This window comes from Ambystoma mexicanum, chromosome 4p, assembly GCF_040938575.1.
Source record: "Ambystoma mexicanum isolate Mex_15411 chromosome 4p, UKY_AmexF1_1, whole genome shotgun sequence".
In the NCBI taxonomy this organism is placed as follows: domain Eukaryota; kingdom Metazoa; phylum Chordata; class Amphibia; order Caudata; family Ambystomatidae; genus Ambystoma; species Ambystoma mexicanum.
The window spans coordinates 382,365,982-382,380,062 of NC_090927.1; the positions used below are offsets into that span (position 1 = coordinate 382,365,982).

The 14,081-nt window shown below is 44.1% G+C and overlaps 1 protein-coding gene across 1 annotated transcript in view; it reads right to left on the reverse strand.

Moving 5' to 3' along the window:
- GEN1 (GEN1 Holliday junction 5' flap endonuclease) overlaps positions 1-14,081 on the reverse strand; it is a 742,451-nt gene that overhangs the window by 482,055 nt on the left and 246,315 nt on the right. The gene's annotated exons all lie outside the window — the stretch shown is intronic.

Below are 14,081 nucleotides of genomic sequence, written 5' to 3' on the forward strand. Positions count from 1 at the left end.
GCTTGAAATTATGTCTGATAAAGCAACGGTTTAAAAGAATTCATACAGCCATTGTTAGGAACTCTGCAAGGTCGGAGGGCACTGTTCTTGTTGCATACAAGGTTTCAAGATTAGTTTTCGATGCAATAGTCCATCAGATAACTTTTTGTGTAAGGTTGACTAGTTTCAGCCAAAAATCACAAGAAAGAATTAATTAATAATAGTCTATCAAGATAACCCAATCAGAATTATTTCTGCCCGACGGGGGAAAAAAAGCAAAAACAAGGTTGCAAATTATTCAGAAAAGTATCAATTCATATAAATAGCAAAACAGTTGCTGCTGGCATTTATGTACTTTTTAGCCATAGTGGAACGTTGATCATGCCAGAGAGGACACACGTTGCCGCAATAATACATCTTAGTTACCCAAGGTTGGGTCACCACTTCCCCGAACACAAATAAAATATACTGTCACTAGAGGCTGTATATCCACTATTTCCTAGAAGGGGTTTAGCCCAACCCACGAAGCGCACAATAAGGACACACTAGCTAAAAAATGTGCTCAATTCCAATGTAAGGCTAACTCGAATCCCGATCCCGTGCTTAAAAACAACTCGCGAGTTAAGCGAGTTATAAAAGAACAATTATAATGAATTATAATTATTCAGCTTGTCTTTCTTGGCAGGCGATAAGTATTATCTCAGGAAAGCCGAAATTGTTTAGTGAAACATCTGTTAAAACGCACATCAAGATTTAGTTCTCATCACAGCACAAAGCCAGTCTGGGTGGTGGCAGTACCTTTTGATAGGCTTCATCACGGAAGGTGTCGACAGGATGGCTTATGTTCTTCCTCAAAGGGAGGGTGCAGTTAAATTAGGTGGTGATTTGTCAGCACCCAACTGGTTGATTCTCTGGGCAGCGCACCTCAAGACAGCCAGGAACGTTCTGGGTAGGCTTAGTACTTACTGGTTAGGTTAATCTTCTACATTGTGTTTAATGGAGTTCAGTGGTGCCAATGATGTATCGCTTTACTGTATATTTGCTTTGTTGGTATATTTTAACCTACATATTTTGGAGTGTCTTTATCTCAATGCAATACTAAATAAATGCATATATATTTTACAGCATGTTATGTATGGAGTATAGGACTGAATTTAGTACCAAGCCACCCCTCTCGGAAAAGTGAAGCCTGACTGCGCTGCTAGGTTACAAATTGAGAGAATTTAGATCTACCTTGGTAGATATCCTATTCTACCATTCAGGATAGGTTTCCTCACACCGCTCACCAAAGGGTTGTGGAACAACCCACCTAACACTTCACTTCACCAATATCCTCCTCTTGTTGCTTCCTTTCTATCTCCTGCCTACATGCCTGCTTCCTTCCCCTTTGCTGGCCTCCTTACAGTTCCATCACACAGTCTGTTTCTTCACCTCCATTCTTCACCACTTCCTTTACGTCCATACTGATCTTTTTTAGATTTCTTTGCTCTACTCTTATTCTGGTGCCCTCTTGCCTCTACTCTTATTCTGGTGCCCTCTTGCTCCCATCCACAGTTCTCTTTCTTGGCCTCCTTAACCTTCTTATTCTCTCATCATTCTGACACCTCCTCTTGTTCCCACCCTCCTTTCTCCACCTCGATTTCTCCCTCCATACATTTCCTCCGCTTTCTCCTCGGCTTTTAATGGTTCCAGCTCTGCACAAGTTTCTTCCATCATAGGTCTTTCTCTCTCCTTCGTTCGCTCTTTTCTCCACCACCTCCGCTATCTTCTTCTGTCTCTCCAAATTCTCCAAACTCCTAGTTCTCCTTCCTCCATTGCCTTCTCCCAACCCTTAGTCTCCACCTTGCTCTCCTGCCTCCTTGCCACACTGATTCTCTGCATCCCATATTCCTAACTCACACACTGTATGAGTACTCAAAGGGCCCTGCAGTAGGTCAAGGGTACAAGCGTGCTCAGCTGTGTATAAAGTGTGGGGAACGATTGGTGAATTCTTTTGAACTACAGGATGGCCACCTAAGATTTCTCTTCCACTGATCTGTTCTTTTCTATGCCAATGTTGGCAGCTTGCGAACTGTGCAAGCACACACAAAAGTGCCAGAACAGAGGTTGAGCTGCACTTGCTAGCTGCAGTCTTTGAACAAACCAGGGTCAGTTCTTACACAATCCATGCACGCCCCTGATGGCGGGTCTGACTTACTGGACCATTCCTTGCCCTGTAACATGGCTGGTTTTGAAATGTTTCTACACGGCACTTGCTTGTCATTCAGCTAGGGAGATGACATTGTTGTCTGATCGTATGCTGCCAAGGGGGTTTGGCAACATTAGGGTGGGGAACACACATGAGATATTTTCTAGAGTGGGGAACCTGGTGATTCGTCATGTATATGTCTAGGGCCTACATAACAAAGAAGGTGGGTGTCCCTCAGTCCCGTTGACTTAGTCACATGCCATTGCATGAACACACGTGTTGGTTTTGCCCAGTACTAGGACTGCCACACTAAGAGGACAACGTCATGCTGGCTCTGCCAATATATATGCCAGGACCACCAATATAAACACACACTTGCATTGCGTTTGGCTAATAAGGGCAGAGCTGCCACTTTTACAACACTTGTGTTGCCTTGGCCCAGTAAATTGACAGAATTGTTCTAGTCATCCCATACATAAAAAAGTGAATCTAAAGTGAGGGGTGCCAGAATAATGCCTTGCTTCATTCACTTATGGTGGTGTTCTTTAATTACCACGAAAAGGGTGCACTGGGGGATGCAGGTAGTTAGTTACCTGCTCCCCTGAAGGATAGCCCCGACACAGAACCTGGATTTTGCCACACACCATGAATATTCCCGGAATGTAAGGCACAAATGTGAGAAAAATCCTTTCCTAAATAAAAACTTTCTGCTTCCTGCTACAAATTAAGAAAAGGACGTGCATATTAGAACTTAAACACTCCCGTTTTGACAAATGTTGTTAAAGTACAAAATAAAAGTTAATGTGCATTATTCATGGATACAGTAAATGTAACCAATTGTAAAATTAGCCCTCTTGTCCTTTAGAAATGTTTTTCACTAACCCACCCCTCTGCTCCCCTTTTTCAGAGCCGCCAGAGCGCCAGGGGACCACTTCGGTGCGCAGTACAAATGTCCTTTAACATTAACATTTAAATATGAAGTAATGGAAAAATGACAATGTTTTTATTCAACATATCCCAAATAAGAATCACATTGCAATTTAAAGGAGAGAAATCAATGTGAATCATTCATGAATAATGGCGTATGCCCCATCAATGCTTGAAATTGGGTACACCCTATTTTTTGTTCTCGGGGGGGGGGGGGCGGGGGATCTTACATGGTATACATTTTTAAAGACAGTCAAAACTGTACAGTTGTCACCTTCATTCTCAAATCAAACATAAAACATAATGTAACGTTAGTCAAAATACAAAAAAATACTACGATATGTTTAAAAAGGCAGAACTTCTATTTGGGACTACTATTATCTGGCGCTATAGGAATCAAGGTCTAACATCAGTATCTATAGTGACTCCCTTGTACTTGAATACATCCGTTGTCTAAAGAGATAGCTGTTTCTTCCATACAGCCTCTCTACATTACTGCACAACGTTATTTTGGGGTGTGAATGATATTACAACTTGTATCAGACTCCCCAAAGGTGTAAGTGTAGATGGAGAGAAAGGAACATTTGATGACAGTTTCCTTTTGTATTGTCGACATATGTTTCGGCCGTCTAGACTCATACAGTATGCTCTCAAATTCTGTTGGTCTGGTAAATATAGGCCGTCTCGGGACAATGGAGCTGGTTTAAATAAGGATGCTATTCTTCCCCAAGTGCAATGCTTCCCAATTTTCGATCTAAAAAGAGATCAAAAGTATTAGTGTTTTAAAAAGGGGGTTTTCTATTTCTACTAAAAGTGCATGTTCTACAGGTAATGGCTGCGGTATTTGTTACATGTACCACCACAATTACTGACCTGTAATTCACTGTGATTACTTTGAGACGTGCCCCATCAATACAACAGAAGTAAACAACCCCATCATATATAGGAAATCATATGACTTTCAGAGTTGTGGACACGACAAGAAGTACATTTTTGTGAACCCTGTCCATATTATTGATAGGGGGAAGGCTTAAAAAGTTGTTCAGCCGGAGAAGCCGCCACTGTGCATGGGCAAGATAGCTGCCCTTCAGCCGTGTGCTCCGTTTCTTCTTCCCTGCGGGTCCAGGAGAATGGCAGCTGTGTGCACCCACGAGACATGAAAAGCAGAGAGGGGACCTTGTATGAAGCTTAGACTACCCTGGAAATGCCCTGGACTGTGAGCGCACCCCCAGGTCACTAGTTAGGTGCATCACCTGAGAAGTGCCTACTGTAGGTGACTTGGCGATCCTAGTGGAGCTCGAGGTGGCCAGAAAGGGTAGCAGGGATCGTCCGCTGGGATCTTTTCCTGCGGGGCTGCAGCACCGGCTGGCACTCCTGACAAGCGCTGGTGCTGTGAAGAGGCGGCCACAAAGTCAGTGGGCTCCCGGCTCTGCTTGGAGGGTGCCGATAAAGAGGCACTCGGGCCCCTCGGACGGTGCAGATTGCAGCTGAGGAGGCAGGAGCATTCGGAGTAGTGTTGGAAGACGCACTGTGGAACACTGTGTGGAGCATATATCCAATTGAAAAGTGAGTTGTAACAGTCCCCCCCCCCGGGCCAGGACCAGCCTGCAGTAGTGCCCCTTCCCCAAGGCAAGCGAACGGAGGAGAACCAGTCCTCCCAGGGAAGGAAGTCGCTGGGGACACTGCAGGAGAGACAGAGGCAGGCATCAGGTAGGGACATTTGCTGACCCACTGGGTGAGACATGGGACCAGGGGGCCAACGGGCAGAGGCAAATAGAACATGCCCAGGCAGAAGAGGTGTTGGAAGTTTGGCAAGAGCATAGATTTTAGTGCACTCCCAGTTCTAATCCGCTAGTGGATCCTAGACAGGTCAGCAAGGCTGCTTTTTGGGAATTTTGATACGCTTCCCAGTTGTACGGTCCTGGGGCTCCCAGGGAAAAAGGAGTGGAAGCCGGGTGCTTATTAGATCCCGAACTAGATCACCAAATTAACTGGATGGAAAGATTCCAGCAATTTAGGAATCTGTGCACTGACTAGATGGAATGGCTTAAGGCGATGTCCGATGCACCTACAAACGATTCCCCAGTGGAAGACGCAGGCTCTACCAGGAGCGAAATCAAGGCCATCCTAGGAGAAACATTAGGAAGGAGCTAGAGCCTTCCTGGACGCCCAAGCACTTTTGAATTAGGCAAGGCTTCTTTTTACTTCTTCTAGGCACTACAAGAGACCAGGGGGGAGGAGGGGCACTGGGAAGTTCTTTTCATGCAAATATAAATCAGATACACAGACATGGGCAGGCACTAAAAGAAGGCAGTTATTTAAATATAAGGTGCAAATAACTATTAGCTGAATACATTTGTAAATGTAAAATTCTATGCAGTTCTAAAATCTTAAAGCACGGTAGATGCAAGCAGGCTCTCTGCCGGAAAGAATGCAGCAGGTGCTAAAAATGGATCATGCAGTGTTGCGTCACTAAGGCTGGCAGAGCAGCACAAAGTAACTCAGCAGCTGTCTACTGCCTGTCAAAAACCCACGCATGCTAAAAGGGGATTTTAACATTCTCCATGCACAACATACAGAATTATAAAAACCAGGTTTAAAAGAAATTACAGGACGAGATAAAAATATGAGTAGGATGAGGAGTATGAATGAAAATTAGTTAGAGAAATCTTTAGTTTGTCCTGGGGCTAGGCCTCAAGGTTTGTAAAAGTCTGCAGGGCTGCAGTGTGTGTCTATGTAAGGTAGCAATATGTAAAGTAGCATGTCCTAAACAGAAATCGCCGATAACGAAGAAAGGGAGACTGGAGCATGCCTTGAATGGAAGCAGAACGAGTTTGCTTCATAAAGCCATGCCCATATCCAGTGATGCCACTACAGCAAGTCATGAGTATAAAAGCTCCTGCCTGGCACCAGTTTGGAGGAGCAAGGAACGGAAGAGGGATAGAAGGCCATTCAGGGAGCAGAGTTTTTTGCCCCATCCTCATTTCTGTAAAGCATAAATGTGTTATCCTTGCAAGATAAACTCTTGGCCTTACTTCCCTAAAGGGGTGCATTTACTCTGGTATGAGCGTGATTAGGGGCACCCTTATAATTAAGGGGTACCCCTGTAAGTTGGGCTACCCTTACAGAGATTAGAGGAATGAGAGCCAATATTGGGACCAAAGTGGTGGGGATTAATGAAAAAGTGGACAGGATGTTGGTTAGACTGCAAGGCCTGGAAACTAATCAATCTTCGATGGAGATGCTCGAAACCTACATAGTAAAAGAATTTCGGAGATGGAGAGGCAAAGCAAGGAGTTGCATCTCAAGCTGGATGACATTGAGAACAGGGAAGGGCGCAACAATCTTAGATTTCTTAGATTACTGGAAAAATAGGTTGAAAATCTGCAGCCACCATGGACAGGGCTATCAAGGAACACGATGAGCCGAGGATCTCTCTGGAGCATGAAGAAGTATACTGTCCACCAGTAGGAACACAATCCATTGGTAGGTGTTCTACTACACAATGGAGTGGCTTCCCACTGATGGAAGTGCTACGTAACACACCTCCTATTGGTATCTTGGTAGGGAGTCTGGGAGACAGGAGCTGCAGAGGAGGGCAATGCAAAGGGATAAATACAAGGATAACAGTAAAGGTAGTAGTGGAGGAGGTAATGCAAAAGAAAGGAGGAAATGTGGGCTACATTGACCCACTGAACAGAATTTCGCCAAAACCAAGCTGCCTTTCAGCAGAAATAGCAAAATGGTTGCGCTGGCTCCTGTGAGCACCATGGCCTTAAAACTGTGTTTTGCAGCAACAAAAAGATGGCTGCACGGTCTTACCCAGCATGCATTGGGCAGGATGGAACAAGGGGACACACTGAGGGAGCGTGCCAGTGTGTTCTGACATACCAATGGAATAAAGTGAAAAAGCAGCGTTGCTTTGCTGATAGCCCAAAATCCCCATTAAAAAGGAATCTTCTTTCACCTTTAAAAAATGATGCTCTGATGCTATTTCCATCTGTTCTTCCTTATACCACTGTGATTAATAAGGCCATGCCATGCCCAGTATATGTCATTGTGCTTCAGCAAAACCCGGCATGATTTCTGAATGACAGGCCCTGTCAAATGTACTTTGAGAAAAATCAACAAAGAGCTTCAATTTTCCCGCACAGGAAAACACGTTCATTTTCTTTACAATGTATCAAAGCTCAGTAGTTCAAAGAAACTCCAGCTATCTGAGCCATGTCAATTTCTATGCATCTGTGCTTCAAACAAAACTCCTGCATACAAGAAAATAACTATAGCTGCAAGACAGTGTGGGAATCCAGAGGGAGATGCAAAGCCGAATTTAAAAATAAATGCCAGCTTTTCACCACACATGTAAAATGGGCTTTCCAAACTCAAGGAGAAAAAGGCCCATGTTAAAAAGTAAACTGTTGATTGAAAGCCTGCCAGTATCTAGCAATGTGAATGGGGTTTGTTGCTGAGGAAAATACACACATGGCTTATTTTATTCGACTGGCTTGTTTAATTCAGGACCAAATATGAGAAAGTAAAACTGTTAAACTATATTGGCTGGATTTTGCAAGTTCCAAAAGAAAAATAGGTTTCTGCCTGCGGGGGATGCTACCAACAGGAGGGCCTCTCTCAACAATGACAATGGAATTTCCAGGATAAGGAAGTGTGAAGTGGGGAAGGGGCAATAAATCTTCAATCCAGATGGGAAACTCCCAACTTGCTCTGGAAGAAATGACAGTTGGTGGCAGCTGAAGAAAGAAAAAATGGTCCAGTGACAGACAAAGGACTGCCAATTGTTCCCAAAGACTATTTATGAATAAAAATGTAAAAACTTTCATCTCTGCAGCAAGACTTAGTAAAAATGTAAAAACTTCACAGTTTAAAAGTGATTTCTTGGGCTTTCATTTAAGACATGGTAGAATTCACTGACCCCTCGGGAATAGAAATAACAAAGAATCAGGGATTACAAGGAAAGTATCCATGATGCCAATTCAAATTAGTATACTTACATCCCTTATGGTAATCCACACATGTGTATCAAGTTATGGAATTTTAGGCTGAATCGTTCATACTCAAAATTATCAACTAAGTATTAGAAGGGCAAAATAATGACTCACGGATTGCAGAGTTGGAGTTCTATGCTCTAGACAAAATATGGAACCTGTGTATATAATTTGCTTAGAGATTTACATTGTATAAATGTACAGTTTGTGGCAAAATCTGATTTTGGCTAAAATAACTGTAGGAGGTTTTTTGAACATTGTAACCTCACATCATAAATCTGCCCTCCTGCTTTGAAATCCAACCAGTTGAGAGTGAGGCAGAGAATAGCACCCCTGACCAATCCCGTGGGCTAGAGATGTGCTTAGCTAAGCCTGCCCAGCCATATACTTTGATTATGTCACGATGCATTATAAATAAGAGTTCCTGACAAGACTCTGGACACACACTCTTCCTGATTTTCATGCAACAGCGTTCCTGTTCCATTCATTCTGCGGAGTCCAGATTCCAACTACAAGGCCAAAGCATTGCTGACCCTACCCCAGAGCCCACTGCAAAACCCAAGCAGTGCTGATCCGATTTCCAAGCAAGGCCATTGATCCAGAATCAACCCACTAATCTCCCATTAAAATGGGAAAAGCTGTGGTACCATTTGCATCCTGAACCAGCCTGGCTTGCTGCCCACTAACTGCATCCAGTGGTACCTGTGCCATCCAGTGACCAGAATTACCATCCGGTGACCCGACCCTGCCCAGCTGTTTCTAGCCCAGCTGTCCTTGGCAAGGCGTGCTGCCATGTGGCAACCAGAACCTGTTGACGGTCCAAAAATCCCAAACTAAAAGTGGACTGTAAGTATAATCCCTACCCCATAGAAATCCATATTCTACCTTGTCTTGCATTTGTCCTTATTTAATTTAATTTATTTTCCATTTTTAAAGCGCTCACAAAGCCCGGGGGCATCGAGGCACTGTTACAGGAGTGGTTTTTCTTAGTTGCGTAGTTGTTTGTCTTAGTTGCGTATTCATAACGCGCTTAAATACCCAGAGGTTTCTAAGCGTGGACCCAGGAATCGAACCTGTGTTGCTTTGTGTCATCTTGCTTCCAAGGCGAGCACGTTGCCGCTGAGCTATCCTCCCGGGACAATCTTATCCCACTATCTAAGCCATCCTATCCTTATTCTGGTAACTTGTTAAAACTGTCAGAATTCTCTGTGTTCTTGCCCTTGATCTCCAAGCATTACCGCCACATTTATCTTCATTTCTGTCTTGCATAGATCATAAGTCATTAGCGATATTGTGTTTAAATAAATTAATTTTCCCTAAGAGAAAAGTGGTACACTGCGTGAAGGGTTACAACTGCAGCGTAACCTTTATATTCACTGGTGGCGTTTCCCTTTTCTTAGCCATTAAATCTAGTTTAAGTAAAATTTGCCTTTCACTTTTAAAACCGATTTTCTCTTTTTCACTGCTATATTTTCCTAAAAACGAACCTCACTCTACCTTTTAAATCTCTCAATTCACCAGCTAGAGACCTATTTTCACCTCTATGTTGTACCTATGATATAGATCAACCCCCAGCCCAAAAACCATTGGCGATTGCTGCCCCATATTAAAAATTGTTAGATTTTTGATTTTTTAAATAAATAAATATTGCATTTTACCAACCAGCCTGGTTCATGGTCCATTATGACCCGGGGTATTTGAAAAGAGGGTGTGATACGAGTTGGTTACCATCTCAAATTGACTCTGCATAAAACAAGGAGAAAAGCATCTCAGTTGTGCGCTTCATACTAGGCCGAGGCCAAGGTGTGTGTCGCCCGATTGAAATCCTTAACAGAAAGAACAACAACTGGAAATTTGTAATGAAAAGGTCTGAAGAAAAACAATAAATCCAATGCCAGTTTGCCAACATAGAAATCCATATAGCAATGTCTTGAAACAAAAGAACTAAATACCTAAGAAACTGAAAAGTAATCGTGAAAGATACTTTACAATCCAATGCCTGGGGTCTGGGGTCCATAGGGTTCTGGAACTGTTGCGAGAAGGCGAGTACTGCGTTTCGCAATGCTTTAAATAGTCCTGCTGACTTGTACACTCAATCATGTGACCACCGTTGCTTTCGAGGAAAGGACCCTGTGGCATCAGGTGCGCGAGTCCAGAAGTAGGAAGAGAATTTGAACAGTCCGAGACTATCATGTTCGTTGCAGGATTGCAATTAGTCAATGGAGTGGGGACAAGGACGCGGAATCGGCCGGTGCTGCGATCGCACTTGTCAAGGAAGGCAGTGCGCACTGGAGTAGTAAGTAGGGAATCGATACTTATGGGGTTTCCTAACACAGGGCACACAGAGCAGGTGGTGGTTGGGACCCTTCATCAGTCCTTGTTAGGTTCCACTACTACTCCCAAAAGGAACCGATTGTCACTAGGGCAAAAGGCCTGGGGCCTCTCGACTATGTAAACTCCAAGATCTCAATTTATCAACACCTTTCCTCATATTCCTTGTCAAGGCATAACACAGTGCAACCCTTACACAAAGGTTAAGTCTTGGGTGCAATGAAATACAGATGGTGTTACCCATTCACACTACTTTGAATGGGAGTGTATGAAGTACCATCTTGTTCCCGAGGACTACATCCAGACCGTTATGGAGGAACTGACAAAAGAGTGAGAACCGAAATGAAGCTCGGAGCCAACAGCGGATGTCATTGCAGGACATTGACGGGGGGCATGGCCAGCTTAGAGCCCAGGGTCCAAGAACATTTTTATAACAAAATACTTCATCCCCAAGAAAATATACCTGATGGACTGGGCATTGATGCAGCCTATGGAAAGGTTTAGGTATTGCAATGATGACAAACTAATTTGATTGGAGAGATGAACAGGGCCTGAAGAGATGTTCGTTGGCAACCGATTATCCCATCTTGGCTATGGTGTGCTACACTGGTATTTAGAAGTTCATGGAACCAGCCTTTGGGGGCTGGAGGGTGTGCCTCAGGGGTTCCATGGGAGTAAGCGTAAAAGTGGTAATAGTTGTTTTTGCTGGAGTTCTTTGTTGCAACACATGTAGAGGTTTAAAGGTTTGTGCAGTTTAGTCACAGTCATGTGCTTGATAACACTATAGGGGTTCAGGGGAGGAGAGGTCCTGGTGGTTCATACCTGCATGGTGGAGGTGAAAATGCAGGGCCAAAAGACATTAGGATTTGAGAGGTGGGTGGGGGAAGCCCACAGAAAGGAGGAAACGGTCGGGGCACATTAACTATTTCATGTTTGACATTTATATTTTTGTTTATCAAGTGTCCTATCACCCTCATATTTGTCCCAGATAGTTCACCCTGGACAATGGTAACCCTGACAGGGAGCGTTGGCTCAAATGTGAGGGGGATTCTTTACCAAAGAGTGGAGGTTGAGGGAGTGTCTAGTTCATGGAGGTGACAGACCCTGAGGTTTGCCTTAAAATAGACAAGTTGAGAGTAAGTGGATTGAATTCCCCCTCTAAGACATCACTTGTGAAAAGGGAGTATACGACATTGAAGCTTGATAGCTTTGCATCCAGGAAATGCACTTGGTCAGGGGCTCCAAACCAACTTTTACGGGTGGCGGGATAAGGAAAGTGTACTTCTCTTTGGGGTTGGTGAATAATCTGTTCAAGTAGATTTGAAGAATGAGTGTGACCAAAAGGGGAATATTTAATTTCATGAAGGGATAGGTCAAGGTGCAAAGCACACATTGGCTTCAATCTACTGCACTAATAGGGGGTCAGGGCACCTTCTGGGGTGAGGTGGGGCAACGCCTGAAGAAATCAAGGGAGCTCTGTTGGTGGGTGGGGATTTCAACATGGCCCTCGACCCTCATAATGATAGACTGAGGACAAAAGAGCCCCGAAAAGAGGGGGATCGAATTTGGCAGTCCGATAGATTTAAAGAAATTAACTTGACTTTGGGATTGATTGATGTTTGGGAGTTCAGTGCTACACCTGAAGGGTGGCTCGATTAGACGGGGTAGCCAGGACATTGCGGAAGCATTAAAAATATACTACACCCTATTGTCCACTTCAAATTGGAGAAGAGAGTTTGTGCAGATTAGGACTTTTATTGGGAGGTTTGATTTCCCCAAAATTACCTCAGATACTGCAGCCCTCTTGGATTCACCCATTACGGTGGAAGAGGTGATAGCAACAAAGAGGTATGGAAAGTGGTAAATCCCCCAGGAGAGAGAGGTTCACAGTTAGGATCTTTAACATTTTCTGGTCTAGGGCGGCTCCTACTCTGGCCATATTCAATGAGGTTCTGAGGGGAAAACGCTGCCTAAATCCATGTTGAGGGAGACTATTTATGTAATTCATAAAGAAGGGAAGGGTCCGACAGCGTGCACAGCATACAGGCCCATCTCACTCCTAAACACGGATGGAAAGATCCTGGCCAAAATTGTTGGGACCAGGCTGGAGGGGATACTCCCATCACTAGTTCATGGGGAACAGGTTGGATTTATTAAGGAAAGACAGGGTCCTGATAAAAACAGGAAAATCCTGAATCTAATATACCTCACCCAGAAACGAAAAGCGGATGCTGACAGTCTCCCTGGGTGTTAAAAAAACATTCGACTGTGTTGTAAGGGCATTTAGGAGTGACGTCCTGATGTAATTTGGGGAGAAGCATCTCTCTATAAATATCCCAAGGCTAGAGTGGTTGTCAATGGAGTTATGTCAGGTGACTTCCCCCTGCATAGAGGGACAAAAAAAGGGTTGCCCACTGGCCGCCCTGCTCTTTGCCCTGGTGATTGAGCCCCTTGCGGTAGCTATTGGAATGAACCCTCGAATAAGGGGCATTAGATGTGTTGGGGTGGAATTTAAGCTCCTAGGGCCAGGAGACAATACCCTCTTGCACCAGAGGTCAGAGAATTCCAAATAAAATAGACACACAGATCACCACTACAAATAACACACTGGAGGGCCCCTCTACGTATCATTACGTTACCCTTGTCATTGTGGAATTTAAGCGGTCATTGTTTGGGTATGACATCCTGAGTATAGTGGATTTGGGAGAATCCCTACGAGAGACAATGGCAATCTTGGATGCCTATGGAACCCCATCAGGTTTCAAGATTAGCTACACTAAATCTCTTATCCTCCCAATTGGGAATAACAGGGCTATGTTTGATGTCGGTCAGAACTTGTATGGAATGACCCTAGCAGATACAGTCATAACATACCTCGGAATTAAAGATATTGGGAAACCCTATATAAACTTATGGCCCTACTGTGGCAACTCTGATGCGTGATTTGACGAGATGGTCAGACATGATTCTTTGCTGGGTAGGCATAATGATGCCAATTAAAATGATTGTGCTCCCTCGGTTGCTCTTCCTATTCATGATGCTCCATACCATCCTACCAAACATATTTGTTGAACACTTTGACTATATTTGCTACAGCTATATTTGGTGTTCCAAAAGAGCCCGAGTGGCCTGTGGGACCTTTGAAGAGGAGGGTGGGGGGTGGAGGGGTTGGCCTTGAAGTCCCAGACCTTTTTCTATACTACAAGGCAACCCAATTGAGGGTTACGTTGGAGCACGTGTGGGATAACCAGAGAACATATTGCACTTATCCGGAGGACTATCACATATCCAAAAAAGGTCAGGGATTTCTTGTGGGCACCTGGCAGATCCATCCCCAGGGAGGTCCAGGATAACTTTACCCTGGAGGTGCTCTGGGGTCTTTAGAAAAGCAACAGAGCAAATAGGGATGTGTCATCATGGCCCCATCCCCCTGAAATGGGCTGTTGAGGGGAGAGGTGGAGGGAGAGGGAGACAGACAACTCGTCTGCATTGAAACATTTTAAGGTTCTGAGGAGGTACAGGAGATGTTGGGAAAGGAAAATATAGAGATAATTGAATACCTTATAGTTAAGGGTATGGTTTTGAACCCTGTGTAAAATGAGAATTTGGTCCGCTATCTCACACGATTTCAGCAGGTCCATGGCATGGCACAG